The following is a 23,045-nucleotide window of genomic DNA, read 5'->3' as shown; positions in this document are numbered from 1 at the left end:
ATTTGGGAATGAGGGGTGAATGACTCCCGTAGCAACAACCTGTTACCAGAGCCAATAGCAGTTACAATTTTGTTTTGTCGTAGACTTTTGTGTTTTGCTGGCACCTTAATTTTACCTTGTCTTTTCTTTGTAGGGATGTGTTTACATGTTTCACCAGTATAGTGTTTTTCCTAATCAGTGCTTTCAGATGAGCGTTGCAGAAATTTTCTTTGTTAGTGTGCTTATTTTTCTTGCTTGCATTGTCTGTTTATTGCATTTGCCTATTCCAAAATGAGCAACCCACCTCATCCAACCCCTCCTCAAGCGCCACAGCTGCAAGCGATAGATGCAACGCAGCTAACTCGGATGTTTTAGTTTCAGATGCAGCTGCTTACATCACTTCTCAATACGGCACAGCAGTTACTGGCAAACACTGCGCACTCAACAGAACAACAAGCAATCCCTGTAGCTCCGAGTGTCACACCGCCTTTTCACAGTTTAACGAAAAAGCAGAGGAATAACTCGAGTGGTTGCAACAGTCTGAAGACCACATCACAGCTCACAATGTATCAGGCACTGTGAAACTACATTACTTTTGGTCAACAATAGGAAGTGCAGTTTTTTGCCTCATTCAGAAATTGTTCCCTAACGCCACTCCGAGTGAACTTTCCTATGATCAGGTTGTAGGTTCTCTAACTAACTATTATGACCCATAAGTGAATGTGGTGGCAGCTACGTATCAATTATTTTGTTGCAAGAAAGGGTCAGAGCAAACTTAAGGCGAGTGGGTAACAAATTTGCAGGGCATGACGAGGAAATGCAAATTGCCGGCCGGTGTGGCCGAGCGGTTCTAAGCGCTTCAGACTGGAACCGCGCGACCGCTACGTTCGCAGGTTCGAATCCTGCCTCGGGCATGGATGTGTGTGATGTCCTTAGGTTAGTTAGGTTTAAGTAGTTCTAAGTTCTAGGGGACTGATGACCACAGATGTTAAGTCCCATAGTGCTCAGAGCCATTTGAACCATTTGAAATGCAAATAAAAATATGCTTGTGGTGCTTTATATTCCGATGAAATGTTGCATGTTGTGATTATGTACAGTGTCAAGCTTAGAGAACAGATTTTGAAACAGTCAGATCCATCATTTCAGCAATTAGTGCAAATTCTAGATCAGCATTATTCAGGTGCCGTCACAGATGAGAAATTCGAATAGCCACCAATTTTTGGCGTTGAGTCGTCCCTTGCTTACGACTGGCCCAACTGGCAGCAACAGCACATGCATGCAACGCCTAGTTAACCGTTCTCTGAACAAGTGAACTGAATTAACTCATGTTCTCGGTGCTATTCACGGCACAGACTCCAAGATTGCCTGTTCAGACAAGCATGTTGTTATGCCTCCGGAAAGAAAGGTCATGTACAATCTCTATGTTAGCAATGGAACAAACGTAAAAATTCTGACCACTCACAAAAATCTAGTCACAAGGCCCATGTGTTCAGTGCAGTATACTCCATGCCTGCTGCATGCATCACCAAAACTAGCAAACACTTTCTTCAGTGCTACACACTTTGTGTTCAAAATTGTTCAAGATTTTGTGACCACTTGTTGACAAACTGCCTGATGGCTTCTGTCTGAGGTTCGCCTGACGATTTTTCTGATGTTTCACAGAACGAGAAGCTGGCATTGTCAAAGTTTCACCCTTCATAGCTGGTGGTGGACGGAGCCGAGCTCGCGGCCGCAGACTATATGTGCCTGGTGCGCCAATGCCCGAGGGCTTCTCTGTGGTCCTTTCCGGTGTGTTTCTCCTGCTACCTGCGACGGTCGTTCGCTGCAGCACATGAAGCCAGGATCCGTTTACCTTGAGATTTTCGTCTTTCTTGTCGAAGCTATTCTCATGTTTCTGTATTTCTACAGCTTCTCTTTACAATTCGGTTTGCTGGTTCTTCTCTACAGACAGAACAACCATTGGCGAATTTTACTACGTGGTCGGTCTCACACAGCGCGTGCTCTGTCACAGCCGATCTCTCCACCTGCCCCAACCTCCATTGTCGTTTATGTTCTGTGATCGTGGTGTTGATCGATCCCCCAGTCATTCCAACATAAACTTTTCCACATGTGCGTGGTATGCTTCATATTCCCGGGATTGCAAGTGGGTCCCTTTTCTTCCCTGCCGATCTGAGACTCTCTTTACTCTTCTTTGTCGCATTGTAAATAGTGTTTACGCCTCGTTTACGCAGTATAGGGCCGATTCTGCCCGTCACTCTGGCAATGTATGGCAGAAAGTCCGCATCCGGCATTTCTTTTTCTGATTTATCGGCCGTCCACAGTGGCCGAGCGGTTCTAGGCGCTTCAGTCTGGAGACGCGCGACCGCTACGGTGTCAGGTTCGAATCATGCCTTGGGCATGGATGTGTGTAAGTCCTTAGGTTAGTTAGGTTTAAGTAGATCTAAAATCTAGGGGACTGATGACCTCAGATGTTAAGTCCCATAGTGCTCAGAGCCATTTGAACCATATGAATCTGATTTTTCACGTCGCCGAGTGTTCGGCTCTGTTATACTTCTAATACCACTTGTGGAGTACTCATTGCTCCTCAGAACACTTTACCACTGTTGTATTTTACTTCTGAGGTGCTGTGGCTCAAATATTCGTCTAGCCCGCGTTACGAGCATTTAATCACGCCTCTTTTCGAGCTCGGGTGGTGATTTATTTTTCTTTTCTTCTTTTTTTGTACGATGTTGTTTGTTGCGTTTGGTCTGGGCGGACGTCACAAGACATCCGTTCAAGTTGATCGTTGATTTCTTCACTCAGAGTTTTTTTTTTTTTAATTACAGAGGGCGAGCAGCCCTCTGACCGAACACGCTGAGCTACCGTGCCAGCAACCCCTAGACCACGGGTTACACACATAGTTCTTAGTGGTACGTAATTCTTATGGATCTTAGGTAACCCATACCGCGGACGTGGTAGAGCTTCTATGTCGCGCAGGTTCCTCTGTACGTCCGTTGGCATGGAAGACGCCTTAATTAGCCGATTCGTATTCCGTGAGATACGCTGCGTCGGATCTTTGCTTAGTTTTCGGTACGGCGTCGGATCTAATAGGCCCAGAAACTTCCGCTCATAATCTTCGGTCTTCATTACGACGGTTGCATTTCGCTTATTGACAGGCAGTACCAATATACTCTTGTCTTTCTTGAGGTTGCAAGTTGGTGGTTTTGCTCGGCGCATTAACCTGTCAGTATCAGTCTGCCGAAGGACCCGAGACAGAAGCCAACAGACAGTTTTTTAACAAGTGGCCACGAATGCCTTAACAATGTCGTATTACGCCCCTACGAGAGGAGATTTGCAGATTGTAGCGACGCCTTGACCAACGACGGAAGAAGAAAGCACGATTGATGTCCTCTCTCGCCTTTCTGTCGTGGTGCCGGGATGAAGGTGCTACACCGAAGCTCTTGAAATGTATCTACGACAGAATGGAACGAGCTTATCTTGGCGAGCGAATTCATACAACACGGAGAGACTTGGGAAGAACAGATGAGGAACTTTTAGACATTTTCTATCAATAAAGCAGTAGAATTCATCGAGACGACTGCATCACCCACAGGAGCATGCAGAACGAAATCTAGCGCTGCACTGAGCGACAGAAGAAAAAGTTTGTAAGATGCCGGAAGCAGACTGGCGAAGCGATTCCCAACACGTCACGCACAGTGGTCAACCTCAATGAACGACAACTGACCGAAGAGGAAGTGTCCATCGTTGAAAAGGGAGGGAACTTCACTTTCATCCCGAGAAGTATACCTACGGAAAACAACATTGCCAACACCGAAGCGTCCATTCGGCCACTAAAATGTTTTTATTGCAGTATTTCATCACAATATAAAGTCGTTCGACGATGACCGGTTTCAGTCAGTAATGAACATCTTCAAATCTAGAATATAAAAAATATATAACTAGTGGGCAGTCAATCTTTCAAAACAATACCGTATTTCCTGTCGAAATATACTCTGTTGCAGACTGGGAATGTACAGATAAAATAAGGTAAAGAGTTCCTGTTCTACACCATGACCTAATGTGATGAAGCCGTAATACCATCGTCAAAACATATAAATACACTCAGAAAAGCACCGTCACGTAGAACTAAAATATGGTATAAAATAGTCACTTTGCAACTGGCGTTACTGTACAAAACATACTGATGTGCAGTAGTTACCAGAAATATGTTTGCCTATAAGCTTCATAGATGTCGCTACTTCTTCCTTTATATAAGAATCATAATATGATGAAAATGCAGTAGGTAAAATACGTACAGAAGACTTTTAGATTTTGATAATTACTCTAGACACCAATAGGACCCTTGCTTGTGAAACAGCAGAGGAAATACCCACTAAAACAACCAGGGTACGGCATCGAGCAAAAGCACCAGCTTCCAACGTGAAGAAAGAAGGGGTACAAGCCATAAAGAAGCTTAACGCCGACAAGAATATATCGATACTTCCTGCCGATAAGGAAAATGCGACCGTCGCAATGAACACCAAAGATTATGAGCGGAAGATCCGGGACCTATTAGATCCGATGCCGTACCGAAAACTAACGCAGATCCGACGCAGCGTATCACACGGAATACGAATCGGTTAATCAAGGCGTTTTCTCTGCCGACGGACGTACAGAGGAGCTGCGCAACACAGAAGCCCTACCACCTCCGCTGTATGGATTATCTAAGATCCATAAGAATAACGTTCCACTAAGACCGATTGTTACCCCTCCTAGCTCAGCGACCTATAAACAGGCAAAACACCTGGCCTCTCTGCTGCAGCCGCGGATGGGGAGAACTTACATAAAGCACTGAGAATCTTTCATTGAGAAGCTGAATAAACTAAAACTTGCACCAAACGACATCCTGGTTAGATTTGATATCGTTTCTGTGTTTATAAAAGTGCCACATAGGAACTCTCTGGAACACATCTTCTAACAAGATATCACACAGCTCTTACATGCATGTCTCAACATGAGCATTTACACGTGGAATGGGTAATTCTCTTAGTCCAGTGACGGCAAACTTCTTCATGAAACATTTCGAAGCACAGGCACTGAACTTGTCACCTTGTAAACCTAAGGTGTGGTACAGATAAGTCGATAATACCTTCGTTGTGTGGGGTCACGGTGAAAAAAAAATCCTAAGAACAGTCTCCAAGCCAACATAAAATTTACAATGGAAGTAGAAATGGATAAAAAAACTACCATTTATAGACGTGCTGGTCACAAGGGATGCTGAAAACCTGGGACACAGCATGTATCGAAAACTGACACACACGGACCTATACCTGCACAAACTATAAAATCACCACCCGAGCCAGAAAAGAGATGTGATTAATACGCTCGTAATGTGGCCAAGACGAATATGTGAGCCACGGCACCTCAGATGCGAAATACAACACTTGGAAAGTGCTTTGAGGAGCAACGGATACTCTAGAAGTGATATTAGAAGTATAACAGAGACTAAAACTCGGGGAAATGACAAATCAGAAAAAGAAATGTCGGGTACGGCCTTTCTGCCATACATTTTAAGAATGACGGACAGAATCGGCCGTATATTGCTCAAAGACGGCGTAAAGACTATTTTCAAAGCGACAAAAAGAATTAAAATGTGTCTCCGATCGGCAAAGGTGAAAAGGGACCCACTTGTAATACCGAGAGTATACAGCATACCTTGCACAAGCGGAGAAGTTTATGTTGGAATGACTGGACGATCGATCAACACCAGGATCAAAGAATATAAACGACATTGCAGGTTGGAGCAGGTGGAGAAATTGGCTGTGACAGAAATCGCTCTGTGTGATGAAACACCCCCCCCCCCCCTCACCCCACCCCCACCCCACCCCCCTCTGCTTATCCAATTTTTGTGTGTGTTCGCCCCTGACAAACAACTTACAAAGACATTGGGAGTGGAACTGTACGCAAAAATGGATAGCGCTAGATTTCAATGTGGCCCTGTCACCCCTAATTAATATGCGGTGGTAGTGTTGACGATAAGTCACACCTATTTTTACTTCCAAACATGAACGTTCACGAACACTTAGGGTGTCAATGACATCAAACACATACACAAAAATAAAATAAAGTAGAAGGGTGAATTCAGGATCAACTACTGAAAGTAAAGGCTCTACTGAATCACAGTAATTTTATTATAACCTTCAGATCAACGCTGAATAAAACACAATGAACAATTCACAAATTATCCTCCTAACTGGCATTGGCAGTAACTATGTTAAAATCGGCCCAAAACGCGATCTCTTATAACATACATACGAAGAACCACTACACCCCAAAGTACCGTGAAACCTCTGTGGAAACAGCAATTCCAATTGATCCAACTGTTTAACGTTGCTCCTAACAGAGGCCGAAGCGGGAGCGACCTCACCGTTATATTCCTGTTGTAGCTGCGGTCTCCGACGACGACGGCGCGGCCGTACGGTCGGTGTGTGGCGTCTCGGAAAGTACAATCCTGCAGTATTCGAACACCAGACTGCTGTCCGTAAACTACTCTAATTGCGACAACGTTTCAGTCAGCAATGAGCTGGCGCTGCTAACGTCCTCTCAGAACGAGAGACCAATGAGACCAAGAGGGAAGACGACTTGGCTAACGTCCTCTCAGTACGAGAGCCCAGAACGGAAGATCTCTACCGAGAGTCCAGCAAGATCGCTCTTCACCTTTGTCTTCTCGCCTCAACTTTTACCGAGCGAATCACATCACTAGAAGCTCTCAAAATACCCAGTTTGCCAGTGCCGACCAATGTACGTCCTGGGAATACAGCTCTTTTCCACAATTCTTTTATTTCTACAAAATTTCACAAGTAAACTCCGCCCTCGCCTGCTGGCAAGAACCACAGTTGTGGGCAATAACACGTTTACTGGAAGTTTTCTCCCAAGAGACCATTCGAGATTTTCCCGGCAAGATTCCCCGTCGCAGCGAACACAAATTCTTGCATTGGAAGTATTGTGTTGGCTGAAGAGCCAACACCGTTTTACGAGGGGAGGCCGAAATGCACGCGTTTTAGCTCACTCAGGCTGGCGTGAGAAGGGAAGGACTATACTGACGTGAGGTCTGAAACATGACAACGAATTAGAATTCAGAAAGCGGACGTATTAGTTTGATACTTAACTTTAATCCTTTAATGATGAACGTCGGTCTTGACGGTACATGATTCACGATATTTTCTGTTCAGAATAGTAATTGAATATGGCGCCTCGCTAGGTCGTAGCAAATGACGTAGCTGAAGGCTATGCTAAACTGTCGTCTCGGCAAATGAGAGCGTATGTAGACAGTGAACCATCGCTAGCAAAGTCGGCTGTACAACTGGGGCGAGTGCTAGGGAGTCTCTCGACACCTGCCGTGTGGCGGCGCTCGGTCTGCAATCATTGATTGTGGCGACAAGCGGGTCCGACGTATACTACCGGACCGTGGCCGATTTAAAGGCTACCACCTAGCAAGTGTGGTGTCTGGCGGTGACACCACAGAAAGTTTGTAATTCGGAACTCCTGGCCTGCCCCACTTGAGTTACTCGAAGGCGTAAAATTAGTGAGACATAGGCGAGAGCATGCACAGGAATGCCTGTCCACCTATCCACACTCTGTTTTGGTAAACACTTGAACACCTGCAGCCGCACGTCCCTCAGAGGTTGGCGGCCGCTGTGGCCTCTCTAAACGGATTACAGAAATCCCCCAGTTCACCATTAATAGCGTCAGGCTGTGCCCTTCGGCGGCTACGCGGGGATGTAGCCGAGCTCTGTCTCGCGTACTGCCTTTCCGCAAAATCTTATAATTACAAAATCGCGGAATTCTCGCCTGTCGATGATTTTCCACATAGATTTCCTACACCGTGATTTAGAGTATTACTCCAACAAAACCTAAAGTAAATTTCGCCTACACTGAAGTTCTGGCGTAGCCGATCGGTTCTAGGCGCTTCAGTCAGGAACCACGCTGCTACTACGGTCGCACGTCCGAATCCTGACTCGGGCATGGATGTGTGTGATGTCCTTAGGTTAGTTAGGTTTAAGTAGTTCTAAGTTCTAGGGGACTCATGAACTCAGATGGTAAGTCCCATAGTGCTTAGAGCCATTTGAACCATTTTGTAGAGAAGGACTATTAAACCCGTTTGTTTAGAGAAGCTGAACAAATACACACACACGAGAATAGCTTCGACAAGAAGAGGAAATCCTCAAGGTAAACGGTTCCTGACTTTCTGTGCTGCAGCGAACGGCCGTCGCAGGTAGCAAGATGACGGCACCGGAAATGACAGCGGAGAAGGCTTTGGACGTTGGCGCGCCAAATACATATAGTCTAGGGCCGCGAGCTCGGCCCCAGGCCACCACCAGGAATGGAGTGTGAAACTTTGACAATGCCAGCCCCTCATGCTGGCGAAACTTCAGAAAAATCATCAGATAAACGTAGGCCGAATAACCCGAGACAGAAGCCAACAGGCAGTTTGTCACACTTCTTGTTCATTTGCATATTTGTGGGAAACGTTTGAATTTCAGTTGGACACGCGTCCCTCTGTTACATTCCTTCTCACGCCTGTCTAAAACTAGTACGCACCTGACGACTTATGACGGACAAGACATTCCAGTTCTTGGAAAATGTGCTTTGCCTGGCATGTATCGCTCGCATACGCGAACTGTGTCTTTCACTGTGCTACAGTCACGCGATTATGAGAACATATTTGGCCTTGATTCGTTTGATTTGTTTGGTTTTCAAATTTATTCAGTCACTGCATTCAGTGCCAAAGAGGGTATAGCTCGCTTGCTGCAAGAATTGCCTGAACTTTTTTTTAAAGGTTTAGACGGCACTAACAATTTTGTCGCACATATTTCTATAAAAGACAATGCACAGTCGAAATTTTGCCGGGCCATTGTATTACGGGACCAAGTGGCCGCTGCACTTAAAGAACTGCAAGATAGCGAGGCTATTGCAACCTTACAAGATAGTCAATGGACAAGTCAACCGGTTTTGCTCCCCAAACCTTCAGGTCGCATTCGCCTGTGCGTTGACTTTAAGTCTACAGCCAACCCACAAACTGTGATTGATACTTATCCATTGCCATGCCCGAGGGATCTCTTGGACAGATTAGGCGCTGGTCGCTGCTTTTCAAAAATTGGTCTGCGTGGCGCATATCTTCAAATACCACTAGATGAAGAATCTCAAACCGTGTATGTTATGAACGCTCATTTGGGCTTGTTTAAATATTTGTTTTTTCCTTTTAGCAGTGCTTCGTAGCAGGTCGTACACCTGGAGAACAATTGCAAATCTGCGCGCTTTGTTTCGTGTGATATCTGATGCAGGACTAAAATGTAGACTGGACAAGTGTGATTTTCGTATCTCCAACATGTCATAAACAGTCAAGGTGTCAACCTCTCCAGTCACATTTGTTATCCATCCGTGGCCTGCCAGTTCCTCGCAGTGTTACAGAATTGCAGTCAGTTCTAGGGAAAATGAACTCTTATATTCGGTTCGTATCGAATGCTGCACAAATCGCAGCTCCATTGTATCGCTTACATCGCTATAATGTCCCCTTTTCTTGGACAGATGAGTGCCAAGAAACTTTTAAAAATCTTAAAAATGCATTGCTCAGTGATTGATGCTTGGTTCACTTTGACCCTGACAAACCGGTTGTGTTGCAAGTTGAAGCTTCTTCTTACGGAATCGGTGGGGTGCTTTGGCACAGATCTGGTTTTAAGAACAAGCCTATTGGTTTCACATCAAATGTGTTGTCCAAAGCTCAGTGTAACTATTCACAAACATAGGAAGAGGCATTGGCTATTATGTATGGTGTCACCAGATTCCACCATTATTTTTATGGCAGCAAATTCTGCTTAGTAACGGATCACAAACCATTGCAGTCCTTGTTTCATCCGATGAAGCCGGTTCGTGTACTAACTGCCCAAAAATTGCAAAGATGGACGTTGTTGTTGCCTAAATAACAGTACGAGATTGTGTATCGTTCGACAGCTCAACATGGTAATGCGGACGCACCTTCACGTCTTCCGATTGGCCCTGATACAGACTTTGACACATCTGCTCCATCTTGTTGTCGAATAGACCCTCACGATTCTGAATTGCTTCAATCCTTTCCTCTTAAATACAGGAAAATTGCACAGGCGACGGAAGCTGATTCAGATTTGAACATTTTGCTCAAATACATTCTCACGTCTTGGCGTCGCTCGTTGCATAGCATAAAGAACTCTGTAGTGCGCGTAGCCTCGCTATACAACAAGGTGTGATCCTTAAGTCCTCTTTATATAGGGGCCGCTGCTATCGCATTGTCGTCCCTGAGAGGTTTCGGTCAGCGTGCTATTGGCTGACGTCTTCTTAGAGCCATCTCTTTTTTGTCGTTCCCGACTGGCATGCCGGGCTTGACTTTACGCTATAACACTTTGAGTTAACTCTTGTACCCAGGGAATAAATTTTCTTGCCCCCTCCGCATATTAAACTGAGAAAAATTAAACAGTTCATTACAGGTTTGAATAGCACTCTTCACTCTTCTTTTGCAATATAAGATTAAACAGCCAACCTGTTGCATGTACGCGTTAGGTACGTTGACCTATGTTTCGACACCTACTACTAGTGTCTTCATCAGAATGAAGAGTTGCTAACTCGTATAAAATAATACATAGAAAATCAAGTATGACAAAAACCAAATTAACCAAGATGACAATTTTCATGACGCACAGAGGTTACTTACGTAAAATTACATTGCTAAAAAGCAATAATTATAATTTTTGCAACTGTGCTCCATAAGAATGTAAAACAAAGTGTTGTAGCTTTTGCCACGTGTACCCAGCTGTGAACAAGCTCAGGCTGATTGGACCAGTAGCTTACATTGCTGCCACGAATACAATACGAGTTGCGCCACTTATCAGGCGCGGACAGTAACATGTGTACATTTGAAACATTATAATAAAAATAATTAAAAATACGACAGTTAACTTTAAGAAACAAAATATAAAGAGAGCTTAATTTCTTTTTCAAATTACACTGAAGACAAGCAGGTTAAGTATAACAGAGCCATCTATTAAGCTTTACAGAAATTACTATTACTTGAAGGACTGAATGACATAGAAAATATTTTACAAACAGCTGCACAATCCAGAGAATATTTACATGAAGGTAACTTTAGCAGCTCATATCTATGACATTAGAAGAAAATAATGTATCGAAACAAGAAGCAGGAAAAGTATAGTAAAAAATAGAGGAATCAAAATTCCGCGAGCAGTGGATTAAAACTATTGAAAAAATTTTTGGTACGTAGCTGTAACTGTTCACCGAGGATAAGGCCATCGTTCTTAGCAATGTGCTTGAATATCTCTAGCTCTTCGAGTACGTCGGATTTATGACGTTTCCTTTCTCTATGTAAAATGGAAATTTCTTCCATGCGTTTCGGTTTTTGTCCCGAAATTAGCAGATGATCAGTAAAGTGGAATTGTCTACATTAGTGCCTTTTTTCCCAATAAACGTTCTTTCAACCTGACATTAAAAGGCCGTCCCATTTGTCCAATATAATAGACGGGGAACGTATCACATGTGATTTTATATACTCCTGAATGGTGTACCGGAACAAATGTGGTCTTGGGAGTGTGGATGAGGGCTTTTTTTTTTTTTTTTCTAAGTTATTCTTCTTGGTTAAGGTACCTTTGAATGCATATTTTTTTTAATCAGAAGACAACGAGTTTTTATACGGTATAGGGCGTAAAAATGGAAAAGAAAACATTTTTACACTCGTTACTCTCATGAATAGCACTGCTGCATAAAGTGGTCACTTTAGCGTCCGCGTTTTAACTTCGAAGATCTTTTCAACTAACGTGGGATCATAGGCGTTATGAAGTTCAACAGTTTTTATTACGTTCATCTCTTCATTAAGCTTGTCAGGTGACAAAGGTACGGGGACTACACGATGAATGGCTGAATGGAAAAATTCTTTCTTATGGGAATGACGATGCACCGAACCAGAAGGCACAATTTTACCTGTATTACTGTCTTTTCCAAACATACTGAGAGAAAGTCTGTCGTTGTCAATAGCAATACTGAGGTCCAAGTAATTATGCTGACGGTCGTTATTTTTTGTCTCACAAGTGAAGCAAATTTTTCATGAAGACTATTAAATTTTTTTTAAAGATACTGAATCCCTTCCTGGGAAGCACTTTATATGATCAAAATGCCATCTACGTACCGAGCGTAAGACAAAATATCAAGATCGACATCGACATCTACATCTACATGGATACTCTCCAAATCACATTTAAGTGCCTGGCAGAGGGTTCATCGAACCACCTTCAGAATTTTCTTTTATTCCAGTCTCGTATAGCGCGCGGAAAGAACGAACACCTACCTATATCTTTCCGTACGAGTTCTGATTTCCCTTATTTTATGGTGGTGATCGTTACTCCAACAAAGTATTTTCGCATTGGGAGGAGAAAGCTGCTGATTGGAATTTCGTGAGAAGTTTCTGTCGCAACGAAAAACATCTTTCTTTTAATGATGTCCAGCCCAAATCCTGTATCATTTTAGTGACGTTCTCTCTCATATTTCGTGATAATACAACACGTGCGGCCCTTCTTTGAACTTTTCGATGTACTCCGTCAGTCCTGTCATGTAAGGATCCCACACCGCGGAGCAGTATTCTAAAAGGGGATGGACAAGACTAGTGTAAGCCGTCTCCTTAGTAGATCGGTTACATTTTACAAGTGTCTTGCCAATAAAACGCAGTCTTTGGTTAGCCTACCCCACAACATTTTCTGTGTGTTCCTTCCAATTTAAGTTGTTCGTAATTGTAATTCCGAAGTATTTACTTGAATTTACGGCTTTTAGACACGACTGATTTATCATGTAACTGAAGTTTAACGAATTACTTTTAGCACTCTTGTGGATGTCCTCACACTTTTCATTATTTAGGATCAACTGCCAATTTTCGCACCATTCAGGTATCTTTTCTAAATCGTTTTGCAATTTGTTTTGATCTTTTGATTATTGAAGAATTTCTTTTCCATCGAATCAATGAAAATATCGGCAAAGATGCCTGCCAGTGGGTTACCCATTGCTTGGCGTAAGGATGATGGTATAATTTGCGACTGAATACAAAATAGTTGTACTTTAGTATTACTCTTAGCAAACGAATTAGATCAGTGATTTGCGCATCAGAAATATCTTTTTTAAAAGTACGTATTTTTTTCAACGATCTCAATGTTTGTTTGAACAAGTACGTTAGTAATAAGGTTTTCAATGTCTAATGAAAACAATTTAGTATGCTGGTCGCACTGCATATCGTTGATATTACTGACTAGATTTTGGCTATTGACGACAGTATAATTATTTCGTAAACCGAAAGATATGCTCAGAACTGGAAAGTGCGACGTGACGCTATCAACAGGCGTACTAGAGACATTGCCGACAAGATCTGTGCAAAGCTTCATTGGATTTTAAATGTCATTTGCATTATTTCCATTTTACGAGCTATCGTACCTTACTTTCCGACTAGTCCTCATACTATAGCAGCTGCTGGGAATGTAAATATTTTTTATATTATTCTGTTTATTGAGCCCAGTATAGATTCTTATGTTAGTCTAGTTTCAGTAGAAATGGATACTTTGAAATTACACCTAAAATGTTGAAAAGAGAAAAAAAAATAGTTTTATATCCTTCATTAGCGAGGCAAAAAATATACAGGGCATGCATTTTAAATGAAAACATTGTAATGTCTCGAAAACTGTATGTTGAATCTAAAAAAGTTTTGATTCCATTTTTTTTTTGTCTCGGAGGGGGATGTCAAACGATACCACACTCGACCCGCCACACTACCCCGTGCGTAGCTGGCAGGTGTTAACTATGAAATCTTCAAAGGGGCTCCATTTTTTATTGCAGATAACGATTCTGTGACGAAATCTACATACGTTTCACCTGAAGCATTTTTTTCGTTTCGTCACAGATGGCGCTGTCATCAGAGAAATAGAAATGGGTACACAATCGTAATTCACGACATGTTACTGAATGTCCCTTAAATATCCAATGGCACGTGGGACCCCAGCTCCATGCTACGAGAATGGAACAGAGCAGTATTTCTAATTGGATGTCCCATTCGCAACGTTGTATTCCTCCTACATGTCGAACCCGGGGCTACTCAATGCGCCATCGTGGCCGTGTAGCGAACTACGACGTATCATAACAGACAATACACTGCGACCGGAACTGACTATCGTATGGTGCCGACATAGAACGTACAGTGGCTCTAAACATTACAACATTTGCACAGTGTTTACTATCTGCCCAGCTACCTATAATCTGGAGAACAGATGTGCAAATGTACGATGATTGCTGCAACCGCAGAAGTAAACAGCTGAAATGATACTGATTCACGGAGGAAAAAATGGTTCAAATGGCTCTGAGCAATAAGGGACTCAACATCTGAGGTCATCAGTCCCCTAGACCCTAGAACTACTTAAACCTAACCAACCTAATGATATCACACACATCCATGCCCGAGGCAGGATTCAAACCTGCGACCGTAACGGTCGCGCCGTTCCAGACTGAAGCGCCTAGAACCGCTCGGCCACACCGGCCGGTGTTACGAAGAACGTAGGAGAAATGTTCAGTCTGCAGTTGTCTTTATGCCGAGCGTTTTCCAGCGAAAGCTCGCTCTCGTCAGTTTTTTACAATGTTGTGAACGCCTTTATCTGTGATAAAGCGCACAAACCGCAAAAGTTAACGAAGCAAACGTGTTACAGGGGAAGCTAAAAAACAGCTGCAGTAACGACAGTGCATCACTACCTACAGATAAGCGCCCGACAATAACACCGCGATTCCAGTATGCCCATAGGTAGTATTGTTACAATACTACATCGTCATAAGTATCTCCCGTACCACGTGTCACTGCATCAAGAACTTTATGGCCCCGATTTCCATAACCAGGTAATTTTTTGTGAGTGGGCATGTCAACAAAGGCAAACGACTCGCAGGTAATTTGTTGAGGTACTATTTTCTGATGAGTCTACTACATTCATAAACCATGGCAGTGTTATCAAGTATAATATGCATTGCTGGAGCGTAGAAAATCCCAACTGTTTACGGGAAGCTGACTATCATTGTCCTCGGTCTTTTAACGTATGGTGTAGCATCATGAGAAACAAATTCATTGGTCCGTATTTTATCGATGTCATATTGAGTGGACGCAAATATCGAACGTTTTTGGAACATTTACTATCGACGGCACGTTGAATGGACACAAACATCGAACGTTTTTGGAACAGTTACTACCAGTAGTACTGCAGGATGTAGCCCTCGACGTTATACAACGTATGTGGTATCTATATAAGGGTTTCCCAGCGCATTGCGCAATTGAAGCACGGGACGTATTAGGCCGAGTGTACGCTGGTCGGTGGACTGGCAGAGGTGGACCTATTAATTGGCCCGCTAGATCACCGGATTTTACGTCGGCGGATTTCTTTCTGAGGGGATATTTAAAAGATGACGTGTACCAGCAAGTGCCAACGGTGTGAAGAATGGTCGACCGCACCAGAAACGCTTGTGCGGACATTCCTGCAGATATGCTTCTGCCCCGTGCACCGTCATTTGAAAAGAGGACCACTAAGTGTACTGAAGTTGGCGGTACTACGTTTGAATACTTACTTTAATTGGAAAAGTAAAGTAGTGTTCGCCTCGAGTCTCGGCAGCAGTGTCGCGTCGAGTAGCCCCCGTTCGAAATGGAGTTTTCGATTATAACATGTGGTATTGGATATTTAAGGGCCATTGACTAATGTCGTAAATTATGATCCTGTACCCGTTTCTATTCCTCCTATTACAGTGCCATCTGTGGTGAAACTAAGGAAATGCTTCATATGACACGTGTGCATATTTTGCCATAGAAGACAAAGAAAAGAAGACAAAGATTTCTGGTCAGACGAGTATAGGATAATATCAACAGCAGCAGAAAATCGTATAACGGGAGCAGGATTCGTTATGAACGTGTATGAGAATATTGAAACGGCAGAACAGAATGCAAAGGGGGATGAAAAATCTAATAGTAATGGGGCACTGTAATGCAGTTGTAGAGGAAGGAGTAGAAAAAAAGGTTACAGGAGGTTATGGGCTTGAGACAAGGAATGAGAGAGGAGAAAGACTAAGTGAGTCCTGTAACAAGTTTCAGCTAGTAATAGCAAGTACTCTGCTCAAGAATCACAAGAGGAGAAGGTGTACTTGGAAAAAGCTGTGTGACATGGAAAGATTTCAGTTAAATTACATCATAGTCGGACAGAGATTCCCAAATCAGGCACTGGATAGCAAGGTATACCCTGGAGCAGGTATAGACTCAGATCGGAATGTAGTAGTGATGAAGAGTAGGCTGAACTTTAAGAGATTAGTCAGGAAGAATCAACATGCAAAGAAGTGGGGTAAGGAAGTACTAAGGAATGACGAGATATGCTTGACGTTCTCTAAGGCTATAGATACAGCAATAAGGAATATCGCAGTAGGAATTACAGTTAAACAGCTTCCCAGTGGGCTCGCCACTCTTTGGCAGGTTCGTGTTTGCCTACCACGGGGCTACATCCCTTGTAGCGTGTTTTCGCTCTCCTGCTACATGTCTATCCTCTTGCTGTTCTTTTTCCTCTCCCTTGGCGAACATGTCTAGGGTGTTATTCGGAATGTTCTGCCTTGTCTGTTGCTGACGTAAGAGCAGTCTCACCTTTGTTTTTCACTCCCTTTTCCTTTCTTCGTTTCCCTTCTGTCATTCCTCCTCTTCGGCGTTTGAGGTTCCTCTTTTTCTTCTTCCTCCCTGTGCGCTCATGAAGGCCCATGCATCTGATGCGTAACAGGTGACTGGGTAACGCGTAATTCCCAGCCCCAGGTCGACAGGTACCCCCTGGTACAGGTTAGGCCCAGGGAGGGGTGACTGCCTGAGCTGCAACCTTCCCAAATTACTGATTAGTCCCTCTGTCAGATGTTCAGTGTGAGCAACCACCTAAGGTGGGTGCGCGCCCTTATGAAGGGAGCCCCCAGTTGGAAGGAGCGCGCCATCGGAGAGCTGGCAATCAAGGGGGATTTTCTCTCAATGAGTCAATCATCTTCCCAGTCAACGTCTACGGAACGTAAACGTAATGGGGCTAATGATTCTAAGACTCTTACCGCTGCACCACGGTTGCTCGTGGTCTCGCATACTGAAGATGGTCAGTTTTTATTCAGAAAGGTGTTGATGCAGTTGCTGGCCGTGTGAAATCCTTCTCTCGTTTACAGACTGCACTTTGCTTTTGGAGACTGCGTCTGATTCTCAAGCACAACAACTGCTTGGCGCCTCGCTTTTCCACGGCTAACCCATTCGTGTCGAGGCCCATATAACTTTGAATTTTTCTCGTGGTGTAATTTACACCAGTCTGCTCGACGCTCTAACCAAGGCCGAAATCCAACCTTACCTCTCTGATCAGGATGTCATTGCAGTCCATGGTGTAATGAAAACGTAGATTCCTTCTTAGTGGCCACCCTCACTGTTTTGAGGGTGGTGCTCCCGTCCATGATCAAAGCAGGCTACGAAATCATCGCTGTCAGAGCCGTACATTCAAACCCGATGCGCTGCTACCAGTGTCATCGTTTCAACCACACTGGAACGTCTTGTCGTTACGCAGCCAAATGTGTAACCAGTGGTAGGGATGCACATGCAGGTGATTTTCCGCTTCATTCTCCCTACTGTATCAACTGCAATGGCGGTCATGTCGCCTTCTCTCGTGATTGTCCCGTGTATCTTGATGAGCGGGTTGTACAAGAGATTCGGGTAAAGGAAAAAGTGCCTTACCCAGTAGCTAGCAAGAACCCTGTGTTCTCCCATCTGGCGCCTATAATTCTGTTCTTGTTACCCCTCGCTCCATGAATGACATGGCCACACAGACATGCGACCTCAAATTCAGCTCTGAGGTTGTGAAATCGTCCAATGTCAAGGTAGCATCGCCATGCCCCAGTACCACTGTGCAACAAACCGTCCAACTCTCGCCTATACCCTCCAGCCAAACAACGCCCAAGTCTTCCTTTAACCGGTAAGGCTCGAAGAAGTCCACCAAAGGCAAACGGTCTTCTCCATCACCAACTCGAAGATCCTATTTGACACTGTCGCCACGTGGTACCTCAGCCTAGCCGGCGTCTGTCTCGTTGGTGCGCACCACCAACCGTTTTTCAGTGTTGGACTCCACAGACCGACCGCACAAGCAAGCCGATACTTCTGTGGATCCATGGAGCAGGATGCTCCTGCTTCTGTGCCCTGTAATAGCGACTCTACACCGGCTGTCACTTGGCCTCCCCTACATCTCTTCCTCCTCATGACTGTCCTCCAATGGAACGTTCACGGCCTTCGGCCCCACAAAGAAGATTTACAGCTGCTTTTAGAATTGCAGCATCCCCTTGTACTCTGCCTTCAGGAAACGAAATTGCGCCCTCACGATCGCTTTGGGCTTTCACATTACTTACCGATTCGTTTTGATTGGTTCAAATGGCTCTGAGCACTATGGGACTCAACTGCTGTGGTCATCAGTCTCCTAGAACTTAGAACTACTTAAACCTAACTAACATAAGGACATCACACACATCCATGCCCGAGGCAGGATTCGAACCTGCGACCGTAGCAGTCGCACGGTTCCGGACTGCGTGCCTAGAACCGCGAGACCACCGCGGCCGGCGATTCGTTTTGCCCTTCCCCCTGAGGTCGGCATTCCATCTCATGGGGGCATCATGCTCCTCATACGGGATGACAGTGGTTGTCAATCCATCTCCATGACTACCTGTCTTAAAGCTGTTGCAGTTCGCCTTTTCCTTCCCCGCCTGACTTTCTGCCTCTGTACCCTGTATGTACCTCCGTCATTCGATGTCACCAGGGCAGACTTCCTCCAGTTTATTGGCCAGCTATCTCTACCATTTTTGAAACTTCCTAGTTAATTAAAACTGTGTGCTGGGCCGAGACTCGAACTCGGGACCTTTGCCTGTCACGGAGAAATGCTCTACCATCCGAGTTACCCAAGCACAACTCACGATCCGTCCTCACAGCTTCAATTCTGACATTACCTCTTTCTTACCTTCCAAACTTCACAGCAGGTCTCCTGCGAACCATGCATAACTAGCACTGAATGTTATGAGTGTATGTGGTAATAACACGGCGTCAGCGAATTTAATTTGTTTGTTGTCTCCATTTGCACGTAATTTAGTTGTCGTTTTGAAAATAAAAGTGCGTTTTGGAATGTCGTCGTAATTGCAGTTCCCTATTACACTATCAAAAGTATCCCAAAAACATACGTTTTTCATATTAGGTGCATTGTGCTGCCACCTACTGCCACGTTCTCCATATCAGCGACCTCAGTCGTCATTAGACACGGTGAGAGAGCAGAATGGGGCGCTCCGCGGAACGCACGGACTTTGAACGTGTTCAGGTGGCCGGCCGGGGTGGCCGTGCGGTTCTAGGCGCTACAGTCAGGCACCGCGCGACCGCTACGGTCGCAGGTTCGAATCCTGCCTCGGGAATGGATGTGTGTAATGTCCTTAGGTTAGTTAGGTTTAAGTAGTTCTAAGTTCTAGGGGACTGATGACCTCAGAAGTTAAGTTCCATAGTGCTCAGAGCCATTTGAACCATTTGTGTTGAGGTGATTGGGTGTCACTTGTGTCATACGTCTGTACGCGAGATATCCACACTTGAAAGCATCCCTAGGTCTTAAACATCCCTCGGTCAGTTGAAGTGGAAACGTGAAGGGACACGTACAGCACAAAAGCGTACAGGCCGACCTCGTCTGTTGCCTGACAGACCGCCGACAGTCGAAGAAGGTCATAATGTGTAATGGGTAGACATCTATCCAGACCATCACACAGGAATTCCAAACTGCATCAGGGTCCACTGCAAGTACTATGACATTTAGGCGAGAGGTGAGAAAACTTGGATTTTATACGCGAGTGGCTGCTCGTTAGCCACACATCACGCCGGTAAATGCCAAATGACGCCTCGACTGGTGTAAGGAGCGTAAAGATTGGACGATTGAACAGTGGTAAAACGTCGTGGGGAAAGACTAATCACAGTACAGAATGTGGTGATACGATGGCAGGGTGTGGGTATGGCGAGTGTCCGGTGATCATCATCTTCCAGCTTGTGTAGCGTCAACAGTAAAATTCGGAGGCAGTGGTGTTATGATGTGGTCGTGTTTTTCGTGGAGGGGGCTTGCACCCCTTGTTGTTTTGTGTGGCACTATCACAGCACAGGTCTACATTGATGTTTTAAGCATCTTCTTGCTCCCCACTGTTGAAGGACAATTCGGGGATGGAGATTGCATCTTTCAACACGATCGAACACCTATTCATAATGCGCGGTCTGTGGCGGAGTGGTTACACGACAATAACATCCCTGTATTGGACTGGCCTACACAGAGTCATGACTGAATCCTATTCGACACCTTTCGGATGTTTTGGAATGCCGACTTTGTGCCAGGCCTCACTGACCGACACCGTCACCTCTCCTCAGTGCAGCACACCATGAGTAATGGACTGCCACTCCCCAAGAAACCTTCCCGCAGCTGATTGAACGTATGTCTGCGAGAGTAGAAGCTGTATTCAAGGCTAAGGGAGGGCCAACACCATACTGAATTTCAGCATTACCGATGGAGAGCGCCATGAACTTGTGAGTCATTTTCAACCAGGTGTCAAGTACTTTTGATCACATAGTGTATGTGTCCTTTCCTATGCTTTTTCCTAGTGGTACAAAGAAATTTAAAAACATCTATTCTTTTTTTTGTTTGCAAATTTGGAGGAGAGTAATTTGTGTTTACATGTGTAGAACAATTAGATGTTTTCTAAACAAACAGCACAGGAAGTGACACGTAAGGGGAGATATAGCACAGCAGAAATCTGTTCCTTAGTTCCGCTCAGCTGTGTTCAGGAGCCGGCCAGAGTGGCCGAGCGGTTCTAGGCACTTAAGTCCCATAGTGCTCAGATCCATTTGAACCATTTTTTTGGTGTTCAAGAAGCACAGCACATGAATCTTCTATATTACCTCTATCTTGAAAGTACGTCACTCGACTTCACAGTAAGACAATGCCTAAGATAAACAGCGGCTGTAAACTTCTGTATTGGAAATATCGGCTATCCAGATCACAATGCAGACACTTTTACTTGGATCTGAAATTCTCTCGATACAGCTCACACTACGCACCACTATGAGGATGTTGTGCACTACAGAATTGCACAGAAACAGTTTGTGGTTTGACGGCTAGTGGTAGCCATCGGAATTTGATAATCATGATATTAATAACACATCTAATTACCAAAAGATCTACAAGGTTAGTATGAATAACTACCTCTTCAATAGAAAATTCCATGCACGCTAGACGTTGGATAGTAAATCAGACTCTCGACCACACAACTTACAGTCACAAATTAAAACTTCCATGGTATAACTGTACTACACGCGAAGCACCTCACTAAGCAACGGCGTAATTGAAATGTTCGACTCTGTTACATATATACGAGATGTCATGCTCGATAATACCGTATTAATACCTTTTCAATTCAAAACCACAACCCAGTTGCGTAGAACCAGATAATTGTAGTCTGCTTGTCTGCACTTTAAAACAATATATATTTTGTCTCACACTTTCAGAGGTGTAATTTACTCTCTTGTTTACTTGCCGATATTAATCAAAAATAACTTCTGTACATAGGAAGAGCGCTACACAATATCATTGCAGAACTTAAATACCAACGTATTAATTCATTTTAAATCCTCACTCACTCACCAATAATTAGATTACACAGGCCAACGATGGAAAAACTTTTTTGCTGAAACTATCTTATTCTTATGTTCTTTAGGGTGGGAAATCCAAATATGATACTTAGAAAACTGTATCACCCACCATTTCTTCACATTTTACAGTTAAATGTATTAAATTAAGCCTTTTTTAAAGAATTTTATGTAATTAAAAAATTTAAAAGGAGGTGTAATGAATGTAGATGACGTTGGTAGCATTGCTGAAAAACATTTGCTGGCAAAAAAGCAGATTCTATTTTTGTGTTAACAGATGGTATTTTGTTTACTGTCAACCTAATCTTGCTTTCCAGTTTCCAGTACATGTGCTCAGTACAATATCTAATCGTGGTTGTAAAAACTCTGCTGACAGTGGCGAATTTGTGATTTAAAAACACCAAAGAAACTTTACATACTTTATGAAAAAGTTTATCTATCGTACTTTGGATCTAAACTTGGCGATCAATATAAATCTTGGGCGTCGCATAAGGTATGTTATTTCGTTTTAATTGCATCCAAATTTTACAGCTTCACACGTGACTGTACTCAGCACACTCAAGGTATGAATTCAGTACACAACCAGCTTGTACTGAATAAAACACTAAAAACTGTGACGGAAGGCGTTATTTTTAATTTATACCTTAAGGTATGTTATGTGTGTGTTGAAGATCTGAGAAAATGGTCCAAAAAGGAGAAAAAAGCCTTTAGATTTGCTGTTCCTATGATATGGAGGGAGCTAAGAAACCATTCTGATGATTGCTACTTTAGCATTGTTGATATTACTGGTCATAATACGAATAACAAAATGGTAATAAGCTACCCTAACCATACGTCTGCCATCCGACCAGTAGGGCATGGTGTAGATTTGGCGGTTCCTGAACCACCAGATGAAATTATATTCCAACAGAAGTATTTTCTGATGTACAGTGTGATTTAGATTAACCAGATGATGATAAATTCCATTATAATACAGAAACTCCAGAGCCCAAATTGTTTACACAGACCGAGCTTAACGATTTGGTTAGGAATCTGGGTTTAACAAAAGGAAAGGCTGAATTGCTTGGATCTAGATTAAAGGAAAAGAACTTACAGGCAGATGGAACCAGCGTATACATGTAGAGACGGAGAGATCAGCAATTTTCTAAGTTTTTTTCAGCAAGAAGGTGATTTAGTGTACTGCTCAGACATTATCCGTCTGACGAATGACTTTGGTATTGAATACAAAAAGGGAGACTCGAAGCTGTTTATTGATTCTACCAAAAATAGTTTAAAGGCTGTTTTA

The sequence above is a fragment of the Schistocerca gregaria genome, chromosome 1 (assembly GCF_023897955.1).
Source record: "Schistocerca gregaria isolate iqSchGreg1 chromosome 1, iqSchGreg1.2, whole genome shotgun sequence".
Taxonomy (NCBI): domain Eukaryota; kingdom Metazoa; phylum Arthropoda; class Insecta; order Orthoptera; family Acrididae; genus Schistocerca; species Schistocerca gregaria.
The sequence above is the reverse complement of the archived record's forward strand: the minus strand, read 5'-3'. Positions refer to the sequence as shown.